A 24,555-nucleotide genomic window follows, 5' to 3' on the forward strand; every position below is an offset into this window, starting at 1 on the left:
CCAGGGGACCTAGGGATAGGGGCAAACAACATGAGCAATAAAATCTTACTGTGCTTTCAGTCCCAAACTGCTTTATTCCCTGCTAGTGCGTTATCGGAGAGCCTTGGCCGGGTGGTGAAGATACAGCGAGCGAGGCAGGGAATAAATTGAGTGTGTATATCACCGGCAGGTCTGGGTTTTATTGATTTTCAATGAAAGGCTGTGTCATGAATTTTTCTCTTCCACTGTATTTGCTGCAAAGTTGCATCTCGGCTCCACGCGTTAGCTGCTAACTTGAGAATTCATTTTTTTTCACCCCCCTACTTTAAAAAAAAAAGAGGCAAGTTTTGGGCACATTGTTTTTAAGAGCATGATGGATGCGGTGGCTTTGCTAATCCAACACGAGAACAGAAAGCTGATATTAACAGCGGAAAACGTTATGTCCAGCGCGTCAAGTGACTTATCGCTAACGGGCGCATGGGGAATACTTCCTATTTGATGGGCTGTGCTGACCTTCACATAGCTACTCCAGCCAGTGCACAGAAAAGAGGCTTTCGCTCCTCCATGGAGGGGACATCACATCAGCTGTAAGAGACTGTGAGAGCCTGTGGGGAGAGAAGAGGGCCTAGGAAGTTACCTTGTAACTTCTCCTATTCAGAACAGAACCTTTCAGATTCTGTAGGCAGCTGTGTTAAGAGATACAAACTAACTGGCTGTGGACCAGCTGCGAAGTCTGGCTCCTGATCCCAGTTCTTCTATACTTTGGGGAGGTCCAGATCTGGATGCGTTACTTTGGCTCATTGAAAGAGGAGCAGGCAAGGCATTAGGATGGGAATTTTCTCAAGGTTCAGCTGCAACTCTTGTCTCTTGGTAGCTGAAGAAAGGAATGTGCAAATTCTGGGCACACTCGGGAGCACTAGAGAGGGCTCCAGCAAGGCGACGAAGCAGGGGGGAGAATTGAGACAGTCGGACAGCGCTGAATATTTGTGAGCTGGCTGCAAAAAAGAATCCGGCTTTCTACGATTTATGCTTCAGACAAAACACAGCATGGAGGAGTTTGGCTCTGGAGATAGAGGCAATCTGATGGCTACTGCATATGGCCCAATAGTCATGGTTTCTCCAGGTCAAATGTCTTGCTGCTTTGTGTAGAGTGGGGGAGGTGAGGTATTCCCTTTGGACACTCTATGCTTGCTAGGAAGGGTCCCATGCAATGGGTAGTTCCTCCAGGAAAGCTGGAGGTCTAGTTCTTAATATAAGGACTCTCTTCCTCTAGCAACAGTCAATTCACTTTGCTGTTAGGGCTGTCAAGAGATTAAAAAATTAATCGCGATTAATTGTGCAATTAAAAAGTTAATTGTGATTAATCGCAATGTTAAACAGCAGTAGAATACTGCTTATTAAAATATTTGTGGATGTTTTCTACATTTTTAAATGTATTGATTTGAATTACACTGGAGAACTCCGAATATAGTGTTCACTTTATTTTTGATAGCAAATATTTGTGCTGAAAACACAAAACCACAAAAGAAAAAGGTTTTTTTCAGTTCCCCTCATACAAGTACTGCAGTGCACTCTCTGTACCATGAAAGATGAACTTACAAAAATAGAATTATGAACAAAAAATAACTGCATTCAGAAATAAAGCCGTGTAAACATTGTAAGTCCACTGAGTCCTACTTCTTGTTCAGCCAGTCACTCAGACAAAGACATTTCTTTAAATTTCCAGACGATAACCCTGTCGGCGTCTTGTTTACCATATCTGCAGGGGTGGCCTGACACACAGCCCCTTCTCTCCTCTTCCTGAGTCTAGGATTCTGTTTCCAGCCTGGGCCAGCAGTGTGTTGTCTCACCTCATTCCTTCCTCTTCCTCACTTCAGGGAGTGCAGGCAGGCTGTGAGGCTGCCTGACCTGGCCATTCCCAGCCTTTCTTTCTTCTCCAGCCTAGTACCCAGTGCTGGTGGAAATGAAGCGCTCGGGCAGGTGCTGCAAGAACCTTGGAAATACACATGGCGGAGCCATCTCTGCAGGGACTCGTCTCTCCACTGACTCCCAAGTGGCCCCAATTTTTAGAGCAATTAGTGGATCAAGCCTGAGCTACATCAGGACCAAATGTTGATCTCTAGGGCACTGCAGCATCTACACCCCTCTAGGACAATGCAGATCTCACAGCCGGGGGCAGCATATGTGAGAGCAGGGCTGAGGCATTCTGAGTCAAGGGGATCGAGCTGTGGAACAGTTGCCTGGAGGGGATCAGGCCAATCCAGAGTCTGACCAGCTTTAGGATTTTCTTCAGAATCGCCCCGTTTCCACGGACAGAGTAACGCTCACAACACTGACATCCCCTTCTGCCCCATAGCCCTAGCAACCCCAAATAATCCTGAACTGTACCCCAGCCAGAGTTCTGACCCCCTCACGGGCGCCGTGATGGAAAAGTTCAGCTCTTGCTATTGACCATTCAGATTAGCTTCTATGATGAGGTAACTGGCTCTGTAGATATGGGAAAGTCAGCGGATGTGATATACCTTGACTTTAGCAAAGCTTTTGATACGGTCACCCACAATATTTGTGCCTGCAAGTTAAGGGAATATGGATCAGATAAATGGACTGTAAGATGGATAGAAAGCTGGCTAGACTGTCGAGCCCAACGGGTAGTGATCAACGGCTTGATGTCAAGTTGGCGGTCGGTTTCTAGCGGAGTGTCCCAAGGATCTGTTCTTGGATCAGTTTTGTTCAACATCTTTATTAATGACCTGGATGGGGGATGGATTGCACCCTCAGCAAGTTTTCAGATGACACTAAGCTGGGGGGAGAGGTAGATACGCTGGAGGGCAGGGATAGGGTCCAGAGTGACCTGGACAGATTAAAGATTGGGCCAAAAGAAATCTGCTGAGGTTCAACAAGGACAAGTGCAGAGTTCTGCCCTTGAGATGGAAGAATCCCAAGCATTGGTACAGGCTGGGGACCGACTGGCTAGGTAGCAGTTCGGCAGAAAAGGACCTGGGGATTACCATGGATGAGAAGCTGCACATGAGTCAACAATGTGCCCTTGTAGCCAAGAAGGCTAATGGCATATTGGGGTGCATTAGGAGGAGCAGCTCTAGAGAAGTGATTATTGCCCTTTATTCAGCTCTTGTGAGGCCACATCTAGAATATTGTGTCCAGTTCTGGGCCCCCCACTACAAAAAGGATGTGGATGCATTGGAGAGGGTCCAGTGGAGGGAGACCAAAATGATTAGGGGGCTGGAGCACATGACCTATGAGGAGAGACTGAGGGATTTGAGTTTGTTTAGTCTGCAGAAGCGAAGAGTGAGGGCGGATTTGATAGCAGCCTTCAACTTCCTGAAGGGAGGTTCCAAAGAGGACAGAGAAAGGCTGTTCTCAGTAGTGGCGGATGGCAGAACAAGGAGCAATGGGCTCAAGTTACACTAGGAGAGGTCTAGGTTGGATATTAGGAAAAAGTATTTCACTAGCAGGGTGGGGAAGCACTGGGATGGGTTCCCTAGGGAGGGGGTGGAATCTCCATCCCTGGAGGTTTTTAAGTCTTGGCTTGACAGGGCCCTGGCTGGGTTGATTTAGTTGGGATTGGTCCTGCCTTGGGTGGAGGGCTGGACTTGATGACTCCTGAGGTCTCTTCCAGCTCTATGATTCTATGACTTTCCAGGCAAGGCATCATGGTGATGTACCGGAGAAGAAAACTCTGAGAGTACACGAGATGATGAAAAGAAAGGAAACAGCTTCTTCAATGGACACATTTAGGTTTTGTCTTCACTGCCAGCTTTTGCTGGCAGAGTATATGCAAATGAAGTACTGATTAGCATTTTGTCATGCTTCATTTGCATAATCTAGTCGAGCTGTTTTTTGCACAAGGGGCTTCAAACTAGTAACAGAAAGTTGTTCTTCACTAAGCAAAGAGTCAACCTGTGGAACTCCTTGCTGCAGGAGGCTGTGAAGGCTAGAACAGAGTTTAAAGGGAAGTGAGATCAAGTCATGGAGGTTGGATCCATGGAGTGCTATTAGCCAGGGGGTAGGAGTGGTGTCCCTGCCCAAGGTTTGTGGAAGGCTGGAGAGGGATGGCACGAGACAAATGGCTTGGTCACTGTCTTCGGTCCATCCCCTCCAGGGTCCCTAGGGTTGGCTTCTGTCAGCAGACAGGCTACTGGGCTAGATGGACCTTTGGTCTGACCCAGGACGGCCATTGTAAGCTCAGGGCTCAGGGTCGGGAGTCTCAGTGGACCACCTTGATTTTCATGCACACCTGCTCCTGGGTGGCCAGGCTGGCAGCTCTCCTGCCCTAGCCGGCCACTTTCCTGTGCCTAGTGCGGAGATCGTGGATGAGGTCCACGATGTCTGCACTAGCCCAGGCGGGTGCCCGCCTCTTGCGGTCCCGGGCAAGCTCCTGGGAGCCGCCAGCCTGGTCCCGGGAAGAGGGGGAGGGCTGGGGGGCATCGGGTGGCTGGCTCAATCCGTGCCAGGTGCAGGGTCTGCTGGCTGGGTGCTGGCAGGCTTGCACCTGGCACGGGCACCGTAGCCAGCCCGTGCCCCTTTAAGGGGTCCGGGGCCGGGAGGGGGGCAGAAGAGTTTCCCTGGTGTTGGCCAGAGTAGCCACCAGGGAAACCTGGGGAGGGCTAGCCTCCCACTAGTTCGAATTAAGGGGCTACACACCCCTTAATTCGAACTAGCTAGTTCGAACTAGGCTTAATCCTCATAAAATGAGGTTTTCCTAGTTCGAACTAAGCGCTCTGCTAGTTCGATTTAAATTCGAACTAACGGAGCGCTAGTGTAGCGGCTATGAAAGTTAGTTCGAACTAACGTCCGTTAGTTCGAACTAACTTTGTAGTGTAGACATACCCTTAGAGAATTGAATAGGAACAGCCTCTACTTGCTCCATTGTAGCTCCCCAGGCCTCGCTGGTTCAACACACCCGTGTGGTTCAGTACAAGGCCTGTCCTGAGTGCATGGTTTGAGGAAAGTAGCAGTTTGGGCCCATGGTGGTGAACTCTCTTTGATCCGGGCAAAGGCAACTTGGAACCTGGATCTGCAGGGGCGAAAGGCCCAGAAGCTCACTGCTCATAGGTAGGCTACTCACAGTGGCTTCACTGTGAATTGAGCCTGGGCTGTTGGGGTATGTCTACACTCCCCCCTAGTTCGAATAGGGGGGTAATGTATGCATACCGAACTTGCTAATGAAGCCCGGGATTTGAATTTCCCGGGCTTCATTAGCATAAAGCCGGCGCCGCCATTTTTAAAAGCCGGCTAGTGCGAACCCCGTGCCGCGCGGCTACACGCGGCACGGACTAGATAGTTCGGATTAGGCTTCTAATCCAAACTATCTGTACGCCTCGTGGAACGTGGTATGCATACATTACCCCCCTAGTTCGAACTAGGGGGGGAGTGTAGAGATACTCTTGGACAGTAATGGGGCAGGACGATGGGCAGAGAGCTTGCAAGGGTAAAAATTTCCTATCCCAGCAGCCAGTTTTCCATCTCTGCCTGTCACAGGCGTTCCACCCCTAGCTCTGGCTGGCAATGGAGTGGAGGTTGCTGCCCAGAGGTGACCCAGATGTGTTCCCATAGGGGGGTGTGTGAATCCCTGCATGTGGAGGTGAGACGGGACCTGCCGTGGGGCAGCTGGCAGCTGTGCTATTGTACAGCCGCTGGAAGTCCCGAGGCAGCCTAGGGGATGGCACTGGGCTTTGGTACCTGCACGGAAGGGTTAATTTGAGAGCTTGTATAGCTGAATTCAGTGAAGCTGAAGTGGAGCAGTATGCAAATCCACCCACTTTCATAAACTGCTTAATTAGGCGAATGTTAATGAGACGTTAATTACTGTTGTGCCGGCGAATCCCACGGAATGGAGATTATGTTTCTCTTCAAACATCCAGTCTTAATTATAACTTGCACTTACTTCTGCTTCCTTGCCCAGGATGCGAGCGGGTAGGCTCGGCCCACCGCTGGCTTCCAAGGGCCCTCGATGGCGACTGTGTGTGCAAGGAGCCCCTTCTAGCCAAGGCGCGTGCGGCCCCACGCCAGCAGGCTGAGTGTGCGCCGTGAAAGCAAGGTTTGCAGATCTGGCCGTGGGACAGCGCAGGCTTTAATCCAGGGTCAGAGGCCAGGCTCTTCCCTCCTTACCTAGGCGGCCCCCTCCCCCAGGCACCAGCGACTGGTTTGCTCTTTTCCTGTGCTCTGTTCATGATGGGGTTCCCCATGTTGTGTATAGCCTCAGCTACCAGGTAGCTCCACCCTGTCGCTGGAGCTATGGGGAGCTCACCTGTGACCATGCCCCTCCCCCCCCCAGCATGTTAGGTAGGTGCTAGTCGCCTCCCTCCCCAGGAGCCAGGGTTCCCAGTAGCAGGTGCGGTTTGGGGAAGGTGGATCTGAGCCTTTTCCCTGCTCCTTGCCAGAAGAGGGCATGCAGATGGGAGCAGCCCAGGCCTGTATAGTCCAAGCCCAGGATACGTGTGTACATCAGGCCCGGTTGGTGTGTGCAGGGGGATTCTAGTAGGGTTGCCCTCTGTCTGGTTTTCAACTGCAATGCCCAGTCGGAAGGGGACCCTGGTAGTGCCAGCCAGCACCATTGATTGGGCTTTTAAAAACCTGGCTGGCAGCACAACAGGGCTACAGCCAGCTCCCTGCCTGCTGTGCCTCCACATGCAACGTCGACAGGTGGAATCGAACCTGGGACCTCTGGAGCTTAGTGTAGGAGCCACCGCTGCACAAGTGAAAAGCCAGCTGGCTGGTAGTGAAGGCTGTAGAGCAAACTCATTATTCCCTCTGGGTATGTCTACACTACCACCCTAGTTCAAACTAGGGTGGTAGTGTAGACATACCCTCTGTAAGTGGTCTCAGCACCACTCCATGGAACAATGGAACAATGCGCCACACCCAGCGGGCGTGTGAGTTATCTAAGCAGCTGGCATTTCCCTCCAGTTCCTAGGCGGAGGGGCAGCCAGGACTCACTGCTTCCGCCCCCAGGGATGCCTCCTCCGATCCCACTGGCTGAGAAGTTGTGTGGGCAGTGTCTGCAAGTGCAGGCAGTGTGCACCACACACGGCTGCCTGGTTGTGTCTCCGACTAGGGCTGGGCGTGCTAGCTGCTTCCAGGGCAGGCAGGGAGCCGCTGACCGGGAGCAGCCTGCAGTATGTGCTACCCAGCCGGAGCTGCACTCTGAAATCCCTGTCCCCAGTTGGAACCCCATCCCCCACCCAGAGTCCACACCCCCTTCCGCACTCCAAACTGCTCGGCCCTTGCCTGGAACCCTGCACCCCAAACTCTTCAACCCCCAACATCCCAAACCCTCTGCTCCAGACTGGAGCCCCCTCTCACACTCCTTACTTCTGTCCCCACCCTAGAGCTCGTACCCCCAGCTGGAGCCTGCACCCCTCCCACATCCCAGCCTGCTGCCCCAGCCTGGAAAAAGGGAGTGAGGGTGGGGGAGAGCAAGCAAAGGAGGGAGGGGAGCAGGAGAGAGTGGGGGCAGAGCCTCAGAACAGGGGCAGGACGTTGGGGAAAGGGCGGGGCAGGGGGCGGGGCCAGGTGTTCGGTTTTGTGCAACTAGAAATCTGGCAACCCTAGGTTCTGGCTCTACACCCAGCCCCACGCTCCAGGGAGAGGAAGGGAGGTTTTTTTGGTCCTGCCCTTCCAGCTCTTCATTTCTGTGATTGTTTCAGATTCTGTAGGCACATTCATCTCTCCAGGCCATAGTGCCGTGCTTGGAAGGTCCCGTCTTCTCAACGGCTGAGAGAACCAAACCCAGCCTGGCGAGCCTGTGACGCTAACGGGATTTCTTGTGAACGCTAAATAGCAACATGTCAAAGGCAGGAAGTAGGCACCACACAAGTCACTGAGGCAGGGTACAGGCGCTTCGCTAAGGACTTCCCGACCTCCTTCCGGGGCGAAATGATTTATCGCTGGAATCTGCGCTGGCACTGACCCCGGAGCTGGATGGGGAGGCTTCTGTTCTTTCCCGCTGCGGGGCTGTGAATTACTTCCCTGTCAATGGGAGCAGGTGGGGCCCCGCCTGTCGGACAGGGAGCAGGCTCCCTTGGGGAGTTTGCACACGCGGGGCGGATCCCGCACCCACAGCTGTTAAGGGGGCTGTTGCTGTTGGCTGTGCTGGGTGCTGCCGCCCCCCAGGGGTGACCTCTGCAAAAGGCCCGTGCTGGTTTGCACCTGGAATGGACCCTAAGGATGATCCTGGTTTGCCCTGGGCTGCACCGGTTCAGATACAATGTGAGCCAGCTTGAACTTGCCTCATGGCCCAGCCAGAGTCTGGATAATTCTCCCTGACGCTGGCTGGCTGTGGCCTGTGCCTAGCAGGGCCATGAGAACGAGGCCCCGAGCCTTGAGTGAACGATCTCCTTCGCAGGAGACTTCCAGCCCCCCCGGCGCACCTAGTGTCTAGCTAGTTGGATGAGCAGCTGCAGGTGTGGGTGTCAGTCTGACCACAGGCCCCTGAGTGGCTGAGAAGTCGCCCACTGTTAGTTTGGGGGCCTGTCTGGAATGGGCTGGAGGGATGGAGCCATGCTGAAAATCGGATCTGCAGCCCATGCTTTCTACTTCCCTACGCTCACTGGTGGTGGAACTGTTTTGGGGGGGGTGCTGAGCTGTACCCCCCTTTAGGCCTGTTGATATTGCATTAACAACTCCATGGTCCGTCCAGTGCAGGAGAGTTGGCAACCCTTCTCGCTCCAGCTGGGGCAGCTGCAGAGCCCTAGACCAGTGGCGGCCCGGTGGGCTGCAGAGCCCATGGCAGGGCCAGCAGGCAGTGGGACCCCAAGAGCTGGCAGAGCCCATGGGGCTGGCAGGTGACAGGACCCTGAGGGCTGACGGGACCCCAGGGAGCTGGCAAAGGCTGGCAGGAGCAGGAGCCCCAGGAGGCTGGCAAAGTACCTGGGGGGCAGGCAGGACTCCACAGGGGCCGTATGGAAACTGCGACCAACTCTGGAGGAGCCAGCAGTGGGGTTAGGGCACAGGGAAGCCGGATGCAAAATCTGGGGGTGCTGCAGCCCCCCACGCTCCTCCTTCCCATGCCTGTGCGTATGTCGGTGTTCGTAACCGGTGAAGGGTGTGAAATGCGTTCCCTGCCCTTCCGCTTTCACAGCGCTCTGTGTCTTCCAGGGTCTCGCCTACAGACAGTTGGTGGTGGGTGAATGTGGGTTTCTCTCCTGGATCAGCAAGATGAGCAGGGAAGTAGAACAGGATTTTTTGTCACTTGCATAGTCCTATTATTAGGCTGCTGTTACCGTTCAGGATAGTGTTACATCGGCGGAGGTTTTCAGACGCGATATCAGTGGGCCGTGAAATCCGCATCGTCAGGGCTGGTTTTCGTTTTGGCGCTCTGTCTGCAGGGAGCGGGGTTTCCTCGTTCACGGTGCAGTTTTTTAGGACTTGTCTTGTTCCAGCGAGCCAAGCGGCAGAGCGACAGCGTTCCAGGGGCTGGAGGAGATGGGGCCCTCTGAAAGGAGACGTGGGCATAAATGCCAGGCTTTGCTGCCCTCGCCTGCTTGGGGAGAAGACAGCTGAAGTGTTGTTGTTTGTATTACAGTCGTCTCTAGTGGCCCTCACAGAGCTCAGGGCCTGACTGTGCTAGGCGCTGTACGAATACCAAGGCAAAGGGGCAGGATTTAGGAGTCAGGGGAGTGTTTTAGCGTCCCCCCCACCCAGATTTGCACCCTGTGCTTGAGGCCCAGCCACCAGCCTGCACCTAGGAGCCCTGCTGCCTCCTGGAGTCCCAGCCGCCAGCTCCAGGGGGTCCCAGCCTCTGGGGATCCTGGCTGCTGGCTCCCCCCCACGCCCTGCCCAGGCTCCATTGCTGCCCAGGATTCCAGAGGCTCTGCTGCAGGCCTTGGAGTCTTGACCACACCTGGGGCTCCACAGTCTCCCCCAGCTGTGGCCCAGCCTGGAGTGGCGAGGGACATGGGCGAGGGAAGGTGGGGAGGGAAGTGCAGCTCAGCCTCCCCCCCCCACTTAAATTGTTCCAGCACCATGGCATGTGTAGCCTGGGGTAGGGAGCCGCCCTGCCCGGTCAGCACACCCGTGCCAGCACTGGCTAACCAGCTGGGTAGGCAGCATGTGGCAGGGGCGGGAAGGGGATGAACTTCACAGCCTAAGGTCCAGCTTCAAAGCCCTGCCTTCCCAGCTAGTGCGAGTCCGGCTGGCTCATGCCTGCTGGCCTGGGCGGGGAGGCTGGCTGCCGAGGGCTGCAGACGGACCTGCTGGGAGAATCAGTCCTTCCCCTGAGGAGCCTGGACACGAGGGCAGGAACCTGTCTTTTCGACCTCTAGGAAGGGGCTCTCCGGTGGCAACTCAGCAGAGCGCCTAAGGACTGACTCGGCCAGCAGGTGCCTTCCTCTGCAGCCTGAGCGGGTGGAAATTTTGCTGCCCAGAAGGCAGTTCTGCACCCACAGTCCGGCTGGGGGCCAACGACCCTTCTCCTGCACAAAGCCTCGGGTGACCTTTATGGCCAGGAGTGGTTGAGTTCTTGGTCTTCCTTCTCATCTGAAGGACAGCAGGGCTAGGGGGGTTGCTGGGCAGGGACTCGGGGCTCATCCGTTAGTGAATCCGCAGCCAGCGGCTGACCAGGGCGGAGCTAGAGAGAGAGGCTGAAAGACCCAGGCAGTGCGGCTGTGCTAGTACTCTCAGAAGAGCGATTTCCATGCTGACCCTGAGATGCTCCGAAGGGCTCCTGCGGGGAGGAGCAGGGTCCACAATGTAGCCCCACCAACCAAAGAATAAATGAGATGCAGAATGTCTCCGTCCCTATGGGCAAGGCGGAAGCAAAGGGACAGAGGTTCCCACACTGACCGCGCCCACAGGCTGCTGCCTTGCATTCGCCTGGGGAGCAGAGAGGGCAGCCCACTGTGGCGAAAGGCAGCACCGCTGTCCCAGGACCCAACAACCTCTGGAAACGAGACGATGCTCCTTCCCCAGGGCAGGAGTGGGCCACTAGTGAACGGTCTCTGCTGCTCTAGTCTGTAGCCTCTAGCAGTGCGGAAAGTGCCTTCCCTCAGCTGCCCCTAAGCAGCCCCACTCACCCACTCACTTCGGGGGATGGATGGGAAGGGGACCTAGCCAGCTCCCCCAGGCCTGTAGCACCTAGGACAGTGGTGGGCAACCTGCCCCAGGTGGGTTGCACACAGCCCATCCGGGTACGTCACTGGCGGGCCGTGAGAGAGCCTGTTTAAACTGAGCGTCGGCAGACATGGCCCCGCAGCTCCCCATGGCCACAGTGCAGGAGCTGCGGGGGGTGGCCCAGTTGACTGGGAACCAGGAACCGTGGCCATGGGGAGCTGTGGGGGTGGGAGAAGCAGGCTGCTTGCAGATGCTCCATAAACAAACTGGCTGTGTCTACACTGGCATGAATTTCCAGAAATGCTTAAAACGGAATACTATTCCGTTTTCAGTTTTTCCGGAAAAAGAGCATCTACATTGGCAGGCTGCTTTTCTGGAAAAGCCCTTTTTCCGGAAAAGCGTCTGTGGCCAATGTAGACGCGCTTTTCCGGAAAAGACTACTGGGCTGTCTACACTGGCCCTTTTCTGGAACAGTGTTCCGGAATAAGGACTTATGCCCGAGCGGGAGCAGAATAGTTTTTCCGGAATAGCGGCTGATTTTGTACAGTAGAGCGTCGTTGCTTTTCCGGAAATTCAAGGGCCAGTGTAGACAGCTCGCAGCTTATTCCAGAAAAGCGGCTGATTTTCCAGAATAAGTGGCCCAGTGTAGACACAGCCACTGTGTGTGGCCTGCCAGTGAATTACCCTGATGGGTCACGTGCGGCCCGCCACTGCTCGAGAGGAGCCATGTTATCAGCCCTGCTGTGGGACAAGCAGGCGGACTCTGCCCATGGACCTCTACGGCATTTAGTTCAATGCCACACACCTCCTCAGCGCCCCTTGTCCGGCTACCGTCTCAGGTATATTCGGGTCCCTGCAGTGGCTGCCTGTTGGTTCTGCAGATCGCTTGCCCGCCACAACTGTCCAGTCAGAGAAGCATGGATCTGTTTTTCCATCTCAGTTTGCCTTGTGACAATCCCAGCGGCCTCAGGTCGTCAGAAGGGAATACAGGCAGTCCCCGGGTTACGTACAAGATGGGGACTGTAGGTTTGTTCTTAAGTTGAATCTGTATGTAAGTCGGAACTGGTACATATTGTAGGGGAAACTCTAGCCAAACATTTCTCCAGAGCTCAGTTTTATTCTCCCACACCTCACTTCCCTCAGTCCTTTATTCTCAAGGTGTCTGCTGAGAAAAGCTGCTCGGCGTCTCCCTGGTCTGCTCGGGCCGTGGGGGGGGGGGGAGGGGCGCTAGCTTCGCGTCTCCCTGGTCTGCTGGGGGGAAGCAGCTAGTGCGGGGTTGCCTCACCCCGTTTGTAAGTAGGGATCCGATGTAAGTCGGATCCATGTAACCCAGGGGCTGCCTGTATAGCAGCGAGGGACATTGGGTTGCCCCTTGCCAGAGATTCTGCTGCTTGGTGCAGTCTCTTCTCCTCCCCCCCTTTCCCAGATAATATCCCTTATAGAAAGTGCTGCAAGGCTGCAAGGTTTGGACCTCCGGATTGGCCTAGAAAGGTCTTGTAGACCAGCTGCTTGTGAGATGAGTGAGACTTAGTCCTCCAGTGCCTAGAAGAACTGGGAGCACAAAGCAGCCAATCAGGGCCCAGGGGGCCAAATAAACTGGGCGGACGAGTTTTATCCAATGACATTTCCTGACTGAAGCTGAGGAAGGAGGGGTCTGGGAAAGATCTTCCCTCTCCCATATCCCAAGGCAGCTCAAGGCTCGTTGTTGATCACACTTTGATAGGTCACTCTGAGGTTTTCTGCGGGGGGTGCAAGTGTAAGACCCAGGCTGGCCAACCTGTAGGTCAGACTAGCCAAAACTAGGTGTGCCCTGCTCTCTCGGTGAGACACAGGGGTGGCCTAGACTAGCTGCCAGCAACTGGCGCCCCTGGCGAACCATGCAATCGGCGCCCCCACCTCCAAACCCCTCAATGATATTGCGCCACCATTTGGCGCCCCATTGAACTTGGTGCCCTTGGCGACCGCCTAGTTCTCCTATATGGAAGGGCCGCCCCTGCTGAGACACCCACTGGCTCAGACAAGCTGGTGTCAGGGGCAAATGCTCTCCCGTTGCTGAGATCCACGTCGCTAATCCTTATTTAGAAGTTGGCCCCTGGAGAGCTCTGGGCCAGGAACTGAGGGGATTGGAGCTGAAATACTGAATGCATTGCTATAGCCCACTCCTGCCAGCTGGCTGCCTCCTCCCTGCCCCCCTTTCTTTCCCCGTAAGATCAGAAAAGACCTGAGGGCAAGGAGCAAGGAGGGTCGTTCCTGAAATACACTTCAAGCCGCTGGCTTGTGGCATGAAGCACTTAAGGAATACATTTACTAGCAAAAGGAGAATGACTCACTGGCTCATCTCCATATGCAGAGAGAAATCTTGTCAATTAATCATTACATGTCCTCGAGTCATCTTTCAGCAGATTAGTACTTGTAACCATAAATGGGACTGTGTAATGTATATGGACTGTGTATGGGGTGTCGAGATACGGCATAGAGGAGTGAACAAAGGGGGATGCACACAGACCCATCAGGAGATTCAGAGGCCATCATGGTACCCAGGAACATGAAGTTTAGTCGCAGGAATCCAGAGATGTATGTCCAGCGCCTACCTAGAGTGACCATCTTTCCTTATGCTGAATACAGGACACTGGGTACGATTACTTCTGTTCAAGCAATCCGAGCTGTGCAGTGCAAACATTCAACTTTACAGTTGACGGTGCCCCTGTTAAAAATAAAAATCGCATAGTTGAAGTATTTGTATTGATCTTTAAGGCTTTAGGGTTCACAAGGGGGGGAGTGACACACAGTCCCTGTTTTTGAAATGTCCATTCGCCCTCCTACTGGTTTATTCACTCTGGTTTTGGACGTGATTCTCTTTACTGGAGACAGAAGATGTTGGCTAAGCTAAGCTTTGTACGTTGTTTTTTTCTCTCTCGCTCGGCTGTGTGATTTGCAGACAGTTCTGGAACTTTGTTCTCCCAGCAAACGAGCAAACCCTGGGGATTTTGGAAGACATCTCATTGCAGCAGAAGCGCGCTGGGTCCCTTTGAAAGTTTGGAGTTCTAAGCGTGACACTCTGCGGTGACACACTATTGTTCCACTAGCTGACAGACAACATAGCGTGAAGTACGAGGCTGTAAATGCCGGTGTGTGATTCATAGGAGGCCACCGCTGTCATCTGTGGCGCTGGAAAACGTGTGGTTGCCATTTTGGGTTTGCTATTTCTGAGGGGTTGCTCACTTTTTGACCCATTATATTTTGAAATATGGTTTTAGTAGGGCCAGAGCCTCACCTGCTGTAAACTGACTTCAGTACCGTGAGGCCAATTTTCAACAGAGGCTAAAGATCTGGCCCTGGAAGGACTGATGAAGTTGCCCCTACAAATGGCCTAGTGGTTAGGACTTAGTCTGGGAGTAGGTACACTCCCTGGTTTATGACTAGTTTGGCTGTGTGACTGAGGGTATGTCCCTCTGTCGGTGACTCAGTTTCTCTATAAGGTTTAATTAATGCATGTCTAATGCTTTCAGCTGCTTGAAAGGAACTTTGTATAGGAGAGCAAAGCTACTTATTGGAAATGTTAAAGTGTTTTGAACAAAAAGGCCAAAAAGGCCCGTAAAAAAAGTTTTGGCTAAAAAACTGGACTTTTTTCATGTTTCTTTGTTTTTACACTCTATTTCACCACATTTTAAGTGACACTTTAATTTTTTATTATTTTTCCTTTTCTAAAAACTTAGTTTTTGATAAGTGTAAAATGTTGATGGTGTTTTTTAATTTAAAAAATCAGGAAATAAAAATAATGGACCTGTTTTGAATTGATTGCAATCAATGAGGACCTACAAATATTTGATAACAGGCTCTCCCATCTCACAAAGAAAAGTCCAATGTAAGTTGGAAGTTGAAGCTAAGCACGTTCAGGCTGGAAATAAGGCATACATTTTTAACGGTGAAGGCTTTTTACCACAGAAACTATGTACATGGTAGAGTCTCCATCACTGACAATTTTTAAGCCAAGACTGGAGGGTTTTCTAAAATATCTGCTCTAGGAATTGTTTTGGGAAAGTTCTAGGACCTGTAATTATTTTCATTTAATTGTCTAGCTACTTCAGGGTGGGCAAAATCCGACCCACAGGTCAAGTCTGGCCCACATCCCAGTGGGACCCTGCCTGCCCCAACCCCACACACCACTCAGAGAGGCTGGCTGTGGGGGCCATGTGCCTCTGAGTGCTGCCGTGAGCTGGGAGAGGGGGAGAGACTTCACACACTGCCCCACCCCTGCACAATCTCACAGCTCCCATTGGCTGGAAAGCAGCCAAGGGGAGCTACCAGTTTGCAGGGCAGGGGGAGCATGCGAAGTACCCCTACTCCAGCTTGTGACACTCAGAACCGTACATGGCCCCCACAGTCAGCCACACTGAATGGTGTTTGGAGGCGCAGAAGGCAGGTAGCCTGCCTGAGGTACGTGCTGGGCTGCTGGCTGGGAGCTGCCTAGATAAGTGCTTCCCGGCCAGAGCCTGCCTCTGGCACCCCAGCTCCTCCTTCTTCCCAACCTTCTTATCCTCCTTCTGTACCCCTATCCCATGTAAGCCAACCTCCTGCCCCCCTTCTGCATTCCTACCCCACATAATCCAAACCCTTTGCTCCTGCACCCATACTCCCTCCCAGACTCTGCACCCCCATCTCCTGTCCCAGGTCACAACCCCTCTTCTCTAGGTCAAAGCCCAAACCCCTGTGCTCCCTCCTACACCCCTCTCCTAGGTCACAGCCCCCTTCTAGATTCTGCACCCCCTCCTACACTCCTTCTCCAGGTCAGAATCCTCTCTTAAGCCCATATCCATATCTCCTTCTGAACTCTGCACCCCAATACCCTACCCCAGATCACAACCCCTCTCCTTTGCTCAGCTCCCTCCCAAACCCCACAACCCTTCCTGTACCCCAATCTACTACTCCAGTTTCCCTTCTACACCCAAACTCCATCCCAGACACTGCATCATGGGAGAGTGTGTGTGGCCCTTAAACACTTTCCAAATTCTTGCCCACCTCTGATCTTCATGATATTTCAGAGAAATTGGTGGCTAGAGTCTGGGTATGTCTACACTAGCCCCCTAGTTCGAACTAGGGTGGTTAATGTAGTCAACCGGAGTTGCAAATGAAGCCTGGGATTTGAATTTCCCGGGCTTCATTTGCATGTTGCCGGGCGCCACCATTTTTAAATGTCCGCTAGTTTGGACTCCGTGCCCGCGGATATACGCGGCACGGACTAGGTAGTTCGGACTAGGCTTCCTAGTCCGAACTACCGTTACTCCTCGTGGAACGCATTAAACTTTTAAGTGCAGCCAAAGCATTGATGTTTACCAGGCTGAACTTTAAGCAAGGGCGTAAGCCCCCTTGACTTCAATAATTTATGTGCTTTGTTGAATAAGGAAGGATTTGGATACACGCTTAAAGTTAAGAATGTGCTTAATCATTCTGCCGAATCAGGATCCTGTTTCTTTGGGGTGGGAGGGCAGAAATGGGGCCATCATATTCTCTTGGCCAATATCAGGTGCTCTCTGTCCAATCACAATGTTGGTAGAAGTGTGATAAAACTCTGTACCTGTCTGGTGGTCGAGGGCACACAAATGAATAATGCCTCAGTCTCAGGGCACCAATCGAAGCTCTTAATGTGGCGTGTAACTCTCAGTGGTCACAGTTACCCGAGCAGGCCCCTCTCTATATTGTGTGAGAGACAGAGGGCAAAGGCAGACCACAAAGGCTATGTACACTGCTCACGAGCCTCTGATGGTATCTGGGTAGCTCCTGCAAGAGACCAAAGCGTGAATTATTGATATTTACTTCGCACACCCCTGAGAGGTGTGATAGCCCTTCCCACGGCTTCCCTCTTGTGTTTGATATATCTGATGTTTCTCAGAAACATTGTGTTGTATTGAAATTGGATGCAGAACGCGCCTCATGCCTCCCACACACCTGTTTCTTTCCCGGTATCATTCCCTTTGGTTACAGATTTGATCTTACCAGGAGAGAAACCATTTCCCATCGGGTTTCACGTTCCCTTCTCAAGCAAGCCGATGAACAGCTGAACAGTTTTTGATGCCCAAGCCACAATCTGACACGTAACAGCCAATCAGCACAGAGGTGACTTGAGCTCATTTGCCTACTGTCGTTCTAGCGGATCAAATGCCTCCGAACCAAGCTAAGAGCCCATTCTTAGGAGCGGCTCAGTGCCTTGCACGTCCCACTGACATTTCATGAAGGCAAAGCTGCTCGGGTCCTTAGCTCAAATAAGTTTTGGTTTTCTTCACTGAAATCATTGTGCTGGGGTGGGGCTGGGGACAAGGGGCTCAGTTTGCAGGCTGCCCAGGGAGAGAGGACAGCCTCAGCCCTCACTCACCACAGCAGCCTGAGGCCAAGTGAGAAACGCCTGTCATGGCTACTGCAGCTTTAGCAGACACAGCTGGGGGAAAGGTGCATGTCCGCCAGCTGGGGGACAGACATACCCACAGAAAACTCTCTGAAATATATAGTAGATAGCTGTCCCTTTCTCCACCCCTACCCCTGCAGGCCCAATGGTATTATAGCTGGCCTGGTCCCCATCTCTGGACCCTTGCTGTCCCCTTGTGCAATATAACTGTCCCTCCTATGAGACCCTTCCCCTTCCATTTTATGACAAAATTGAATTCCAGGCACATCCCATTAGCCTGGCACAACCAAACCCTGACCCTGCTTTAAGCTATGATAAGAGGAGGCTGCCTACCAAATTTGAAAGTCCTAGCTCTTAGGGTGTGTCTAGACTACACCTCTCTGCCGATAGAGAGATGTAGATTAGGCATATCGAAATTGCTAATGAAGTGGGGATTTAAATATCCCGTGCTTCATTAGCATAAAAATGGCTGCCACTTTTTTCGGCACAGAGCTACGTCGGAGAAAAGTGGCCGTCTAGAAGCTGATCTTTATGAAATTCAAATCCCGGACTTCATTTGCAACTCCGGTTGACTACATTACCACCCTAGTTCGAACTAGGCTGGTAGTGTAGACATACCCTCTGGGACTGGGCTATGTTCATGGTAGCACACCTCACTTTTCAACTCTTTGCCCTGGCTTAAACAGAAAGCTCTCCCAGAACTCTATGGAAACCGCCTCCGCGAGGGGGGTAGCTAACAGCGCTTTGAACACGACTCCCAGTTTGGTGGCCTGGTTCACCCTGGCGCTTTACAGAACCTTGCTGTGTTTTTTCACACCCCTGAGCCAGAAAGTTACAGCGCTGTAAGGTGCCAGTGTAGACTTAGCCCAACACATCGGATGGTTCGGTTGGATTAAGTGTCAGTGATGCTTGGCCACTTTACACAGCTCCGCTCATACCTTTGCCCTCAGCTCTTGCTTGCAAACAGTCTTGTGAGATGCCTGGCCCTTCCTGCTTTCATCAAAGCTGAAAATACCTCAAAGGGAGAATGCTGGTTTTCCCCAGTGGAGACATATAGGTGGAACTCCCCTCCCCCCATCCGAGGACTTTCATTCTTTGGGGAAGTTTGCATCTACCGTTTCTGTCAGGTGTCAGTCCTGCCAGGCTCTGAGCTGTGCTCAGTACCTTGCTGTGTTTGGCAGAGAGGGGTGTGTTCAGACCCTCACTGGATGTTCAGGATGGAAGGAGGGTGCAAGCCACAGAGCAGGGAACTGACAAATACTTTTAAAAATCCCAGCCGCAAAAGGTCTGGATTAAATTGTGGGTGAAAACTCCTGTCCGTTCTTGGATCATGCCCATTGCCGGGGTATCTGGGTGTCTTCCAGAGATGTAACTATCATCTGTTTTGTGTGGGTCTCTCTCCCTTTAGTCCTCCCCATGCATATGTATTTCTTAAAACTGACGCTCTGTGCCCAACATGGTCTGTTTCTCTCAGCACAAGGAGGCTTGAAATAATGCGCCAATCACCCGGAGTGAAAGGGGAGGAGCTTTGTGGTGGTTCTTGGGCCCTGGCGAAGTTTGTTCCAAGCCCTGTTGGCTCAGCCCCCTTTTGCAGGGACGAGGTTTCTCCTTGGGTTGGGCATTGCAGCGGTGCCTAGGGAGAGGAGTTTTCCACTGAGTTCCAGGCCCAGACTGGAAAACACTGTGAGGCCAAGGGCTGAGATGTTGCACTTGCTGTGATGTTCTGGGAGAAAGCCGCAAAATAAGGGGAGGAGCAAGCTGATGCACTTGCAAGAGCCTGCATGGCTGAGGGCTGCCCTGCTGCATTCTCCACTGGTTGCAGTTTTCTGAAGGTTTCATGCCCAAATATGTTGTGTGTTCTAGCCCAGCCACTTAGTGACAAAGGCACGTGTTGCTGTCTTCACTATTAACTACCTGTCCTGGGGCAGAGCCTGGGAACGCGAGTCATGGTGAAGGATCCCATTGTGCTAGGCGCTGTACATTCACTCAACAGAAAGATGATTGGGTTTCAAATTAACATGAGAGATGGCAGGTGCATGCTAACAGAGAGGCTTCATCTACACTGCAGGGTTTTTGCACAAGAAGCCTTCTGTGGAAGAGTTCTTGTGCAAAAACGTCTTGTGCAAAAGCAGGTCCAGACCTCAAAGCACATTGCAAAAGCGATGTGCTTTTGCGCAAGAGAGTGTCCACACTGCATGGACACTCTTGCACAAGAAAGCTCTGATGGCCATTCACACAATGGCCATCAGAGCACTTGTGCTTTTTCCGATAGGGGTTTCTTGTGCAAAAACCCCTCTGGAGCATCCATACCTGCCTTTTTGCGCAAGAGTTGTAGTGCAAAAAGGAGCTATTCTTCGTGGGGAGAGGAATAACTCTACCAGCAAAATCCATCTGTCCTGTCGATTTTCTTGCGCAAAAACACACTTGAGGTGTGGACGCTCCACCGCTTTTTGCGCAAAACCATCCGTTTTTGCAGAAAAAAACTTGTAGTGTAGGCATAGCCAGAGAGATTGGGGAGCCCAAAGAAAGCATAATTCATGGCTTGTCTGCAGGGGTTTCAACATGCCAGCTGCTTAGCGTTTGTCCACCTTTTTACTGGCATCAAGGGAAAGATTAAAAAATGATCAGATCTTACTTAGCCAGCGCAGTAGGTCCCTTCCTAATGTCTGCAACACTTTCCTGGCTCCATCGCAAGGCACTGGCTGGCAGTCAGCTATATCTCTGAGCTTTACTTCACCACCAGTGAAGCAGCTCAGGCAGCTGCAGTGTTTGGAGAGAAAAGGAACAGGCTTAATCCAAATCCACACCTAAAAGAACAACACCGACTTTCTTGCTACAACCGCCTGTCCTTTCTAATTGCCCAGCCCGGCACCCGCAGTCTTTACAATGAAATAAAAGGAGGAGAGAGAAGAAAGAAGATTTGACTCAAACGTGTGTTCAAATTAGCCTCATTGTGCGGAGAGCTGGGTGTCAGGATAAATCCATGTTGACGGGGCTGTGTATCTTTACTGAGTGGGAAGTTGGAGAATAAATGAATGTTCTTCATATATTATTACGGCCTGACAGCGTTGAGGCAGACAGAGGTGACGCAAAGGTGATTAATGAGAAAGTTTGAGTTAACGAAGTGTAGTCGTCTCTCATTACAGGAAAATCAGTTCCCTTTACCACCAGCCATTGGGCCTGTAAAGTTGAGTGTGCTTTTTTTCTCTCTCTCTTTTTAAAATGCCAGTTCATTTATTTTGTCTTTACCTCCTCATCCTGCTGCTCATGATGCTGACTGGGTGTTATCGCTCACTCACGTTGGAGTTCATGCGGCGTATTTTGGGCACGGTCTTTTCTTCCCTGTTCTTATTTGTAGCACAGTACCACAAAGAGATCTTAACAGAGCCCCGGGAGCTCGGTGCTGCAGAGACACAAATGCCGGCCCATCCGCTGGTGCTCTCATGCTCTGCCGAGTTAGGCTAGCTAAATAATTAGGCAGAATAGGGAGAGATTTACCCAGGGACATATTGAGAGCCCGTGTCCAAGCCAGGAACTGAACATGGCTCTCCTGAGTGCCAGGCCCGGAGCCTTAACTCGCAGTTTACCTTTCCTTAGGGCTGTTGCACCTTTGTTCTCTTCTGCCCTGTGCCAAGTGCCTGGTACTTCGTGTGCTGGGCATTAAGGGTGTGTCTAGACTACATGGCTCTGTCAATGGAGCCATGTAGATGAGTATACTCAGCAAAGGGAAATGAAGCGGCGATTTAAATAATTGCCACTTCATTTACATCAAAATGGCCACCACGCTGTACCGATCAGCTGCTTGTCGGCACCGCGCGGTAGTCTAGACATGGATCAGCCGACCCCAGGACCCTTTGTCATCAGATCCTGTATGTTTCACGAGGCATAAAGGATCTGATGACAAAGGGTTCTGGGGTTGGCTGATCCCCGTCTAGACTGCCGCGCTGTGCCGACAAACAGCTGATCGGCACAGCGCAGCAGCCATTTTGATGTAAATGAAGCGGCAATTATTTAAATCGCCGCTTAATTTCCCTTTGCTGAGTACACTCATCTACATGGCTCCGTCGACGGAGCCATGTAGTCTGACACACCGATAGTGACGGGGAGTGATTGGCAAAGAGGAGAAATATTTCCACATAAAATGTGGTGAAGATTGTCCTTCCTTTCACAGAGTGCTTTTCATTTCTCCCACTGGTTGGGAATAGGATTTTAATTTATATTGGAATTGCACTTGGGGTACATCTACACTGCGGTGCTATTTCGGGATACTTCCAGCATCCTGGTAAAGCTCGTTCTATGAGGATGTAGGGACTTGTCGGAATAGTGGTCCATTTCAAAATTTGGTGCTGTATAGATGATGGCAAACTTTGAAATAGACTATCTTGAAATAAGCTCAAAATAAGGGATGCAATCTGTGTAGCTTATTTGAACTAGTGCCGCAGTGTCGATGCACCTTTTGAGACCTATATAGAGATGGTGGCCCTGTTGTGCTGGGTTTTGTCCAGACCAGTAGTGAGAGAGATGCCCTGCTCCAAAAAGCCGATTGGTTCAGGGCTGATGAGAGATTTTGCTGAGCCCTGGACAATGTGTGTGTGGGAGGGGTGGGGGAAGGGGAGAGGGGCTCGGCTCCAGGCCCCCAGAAGGAGCACTAGCCTGCACAAAGGAGTGGGGTTAGGGGAAGTGCCCATTTTGCCTCCCCACGTCCCCATTGATGGCCCTGTACTGGTCGAATGAGGCAAGTCAAACAAAAGCAGGGAGGGGAAATACCTCTTTGTCTGGTGCGCCTGGCTAGCCATGTCAGACTCTGGTTCTTTAATTCACCACAGCAAGGACTTGGGTATATCTGAAATCTCCTCTATTGCTTAGCATTGCCATTAATTACAGGTCTGGATGAGCATCCCATGACTCAACAACAGTGCACTAGAAGATCTAGGTTAGTGGCAGCACAAGCAGCAGGCAAGCGAAGCTGCAGAAGCTGCCCAGCATCACCTTAAAACCAGGATCTATCATCAGTTATGGAAAACAAACCTAATTGTAGCAATCCTTCCCCCCTCCCAACTCAAGCATTGCTTTAGAGCAGGGGTGGGAAGCCTCAGACCTGGGGGCTAGATGCGCCCCTGACTTTCCTGGATCTGTCCCCCGAGGCTTGCTGAGATTCCCCACTCTTGCTTGCTTAGAAGGCAAAGGAATATCAGTTGCCATATCTTGGCAGTAACATGCCAGCTACTGGGACTGTCCAGAAGGAAGTAATGTCACAACTTGGCAAGGTGGCAGCTGCATTCACCGGCTTACGCATGATTTGGCTGCTAGAAACCTACAATGTAAAGATTAAACGGTGGTTCTTCAACTCAAATGTTATTTATTTCCATCCTACCATATGGGTGTGAAAGCTGCAATCCCACCAAAGGTACAAGCAGATGTCTAAATGTCTTCCAATGCACCTGCCTCAGGAAAATACCAGGTATTGGCTAGAAAGAACGTGTCACAAATTATGAGATTCATCTAAAAGTTCAACAGCCTCTTAGCTTCAAAGTTATCCAGGAAAGAAGATACCATCCAGACTGCATGTTAAGACTGAAGTCAGAGCTTCTGCCAGGGCAGGATTCCATGGGTCAGATGGAGGGACACACCAAAGAAGAGAAGCAAAAGAATCTTACCATCACTGCTACTCCGAGGGAAAACCTATGGGACTTAGCACAGAGGACTCACCAAGAGCAGCTCGGGGTAGGCAGGAATGGTGGAATCTTGGCCATGCCGAAAGTGAGATTCAAGGCATGGGAAGGATTCGGGAACCTCTGTGAGGCAGGTTCCTGGTGGAGCGGTGTGGCTGGAGAGTGAATGAGCTAGGCGAAGAGATGGCCATCACTGTTCCAAGATTAGAGCTGGCAGGTACAGATTCCGCAAAGCCAGAATGCCTAGTGAATTCCTGTTTGCTCTGCCAGATTGATCATATGGAGGGAAAAACCATAACTCTGCAAAACATTACAGTCTGACTTATTTTAAAACAAAACATTTTGATTTTTTTCTGTTTGCAGTGACCTTTGGGTTCAAAATTTCTTTTACAGAAAATAACACGTTTGAAAATGAAGTGAAAGGAAAACACAACATTTTGTTTTGTTTTGTTTTGTTGGAAATGAAACTTTTTCAATTTGCTGAGAATTCCCAAAGCCTCAGACCCTGTTTTCCCGGGGTCTGGAATGGCCAGCACACTGAAGAACGTGGGATTTGGAAAGCTGTAAATGTGACCATTGCCACTCATGGCATTCAGATGCCAAGCCACTGCCAAACTCACCCAAGAGAAACTTTGCCTTCTGTCCCTGCCTGCCAATATGGCGCTCGTTCCAAACAAAACTGTTTGTGTAGCTATTTGCTAATTAAATCTCACATATGGAATAATGTATGTCATTAGACAAGGAAATATGTCACTCTTGGGTAATGCAGGGGGACAGAAAAAGATAGACATTGTATGGCTATAACCCCTAGAGTATTGTGTAGTAAGTATCCCACATACTGCTAAAATCCTATGGCAAATGTGGTGTTTAGGACTTTTTGGGAGGAGGCAAAGCTCACCGCTCCTGTTTTGGGCCTGGGTCTGATTCCTATTCAGGTCATTGGAAAGGCTCCCATTGGAATGGATTAGGTCCTAAACACTTACGCTGCCGCTTCACTATACGGAAGATCAGCGCTGTCACGGTCAATCTTCTGGGGTTTGATTTAGCAGGTCTAGTGAAGACCTGCTCGTTCGAGCTCAGAGGGTGCCCCCGTCAGTGCCAGTACTCCTGCTCCTCACATGGAGAAAGGGAAACAAATAGGAACATTGGCTCCCATCAACCTCCCGCTGTGTGGACGGCACAGAAACTCAAGAACATAAGAACATAAGAATGGCCATACTGGGTCAGACCAAAGGTCCATCCAGCCCAGCCCAGTACCCTGTCTGCCAACAGTGGCCAATGCCAGGTCTCCCAGAGGGAGTGAATCAAACAGGTAATGATCAAGCGATCTCTCTCCTGCCATCCATCTCCCCTCTGACAAACAGAGGCCAGGGACACCATTCCTTACCCATACTCCATACTGGCTAATAGCCTTTTATAGATTTAACCTCCGTG

The 24,555-nt window shown here is 51.6% G+C and overlaps 1 protein-coding gene across 4 annotated transcripts in view; it reads left to right on the forward strand.

Moving 5' to 3' along the window:
- LINGO1 (leucine rich repeat and Ig domain containing 1) overlaps positions 1 to 24,555 on the forward strand; it is a 515,304-nt gene that overhangs the window by 102,706 nt on the left and 388,043 nt on the right. The gene's annotated exons all lie outside the window — the stretch shown is intronic.

Source organism: Pelodiscus sinensis, chromosome 14 (genome assembly GCF_052426305.1).
Source record: "Pelodiscus sinensis isolate ZL-2025 chromosome 14, ASM5242630v1, whole genome shotgun sequence".
Lineage (NCBI taxonomy): Eukaryota > Metazoa > Chordata > Testudines > Trionychidae > Pelodiscus > Pelodiscus sinensis.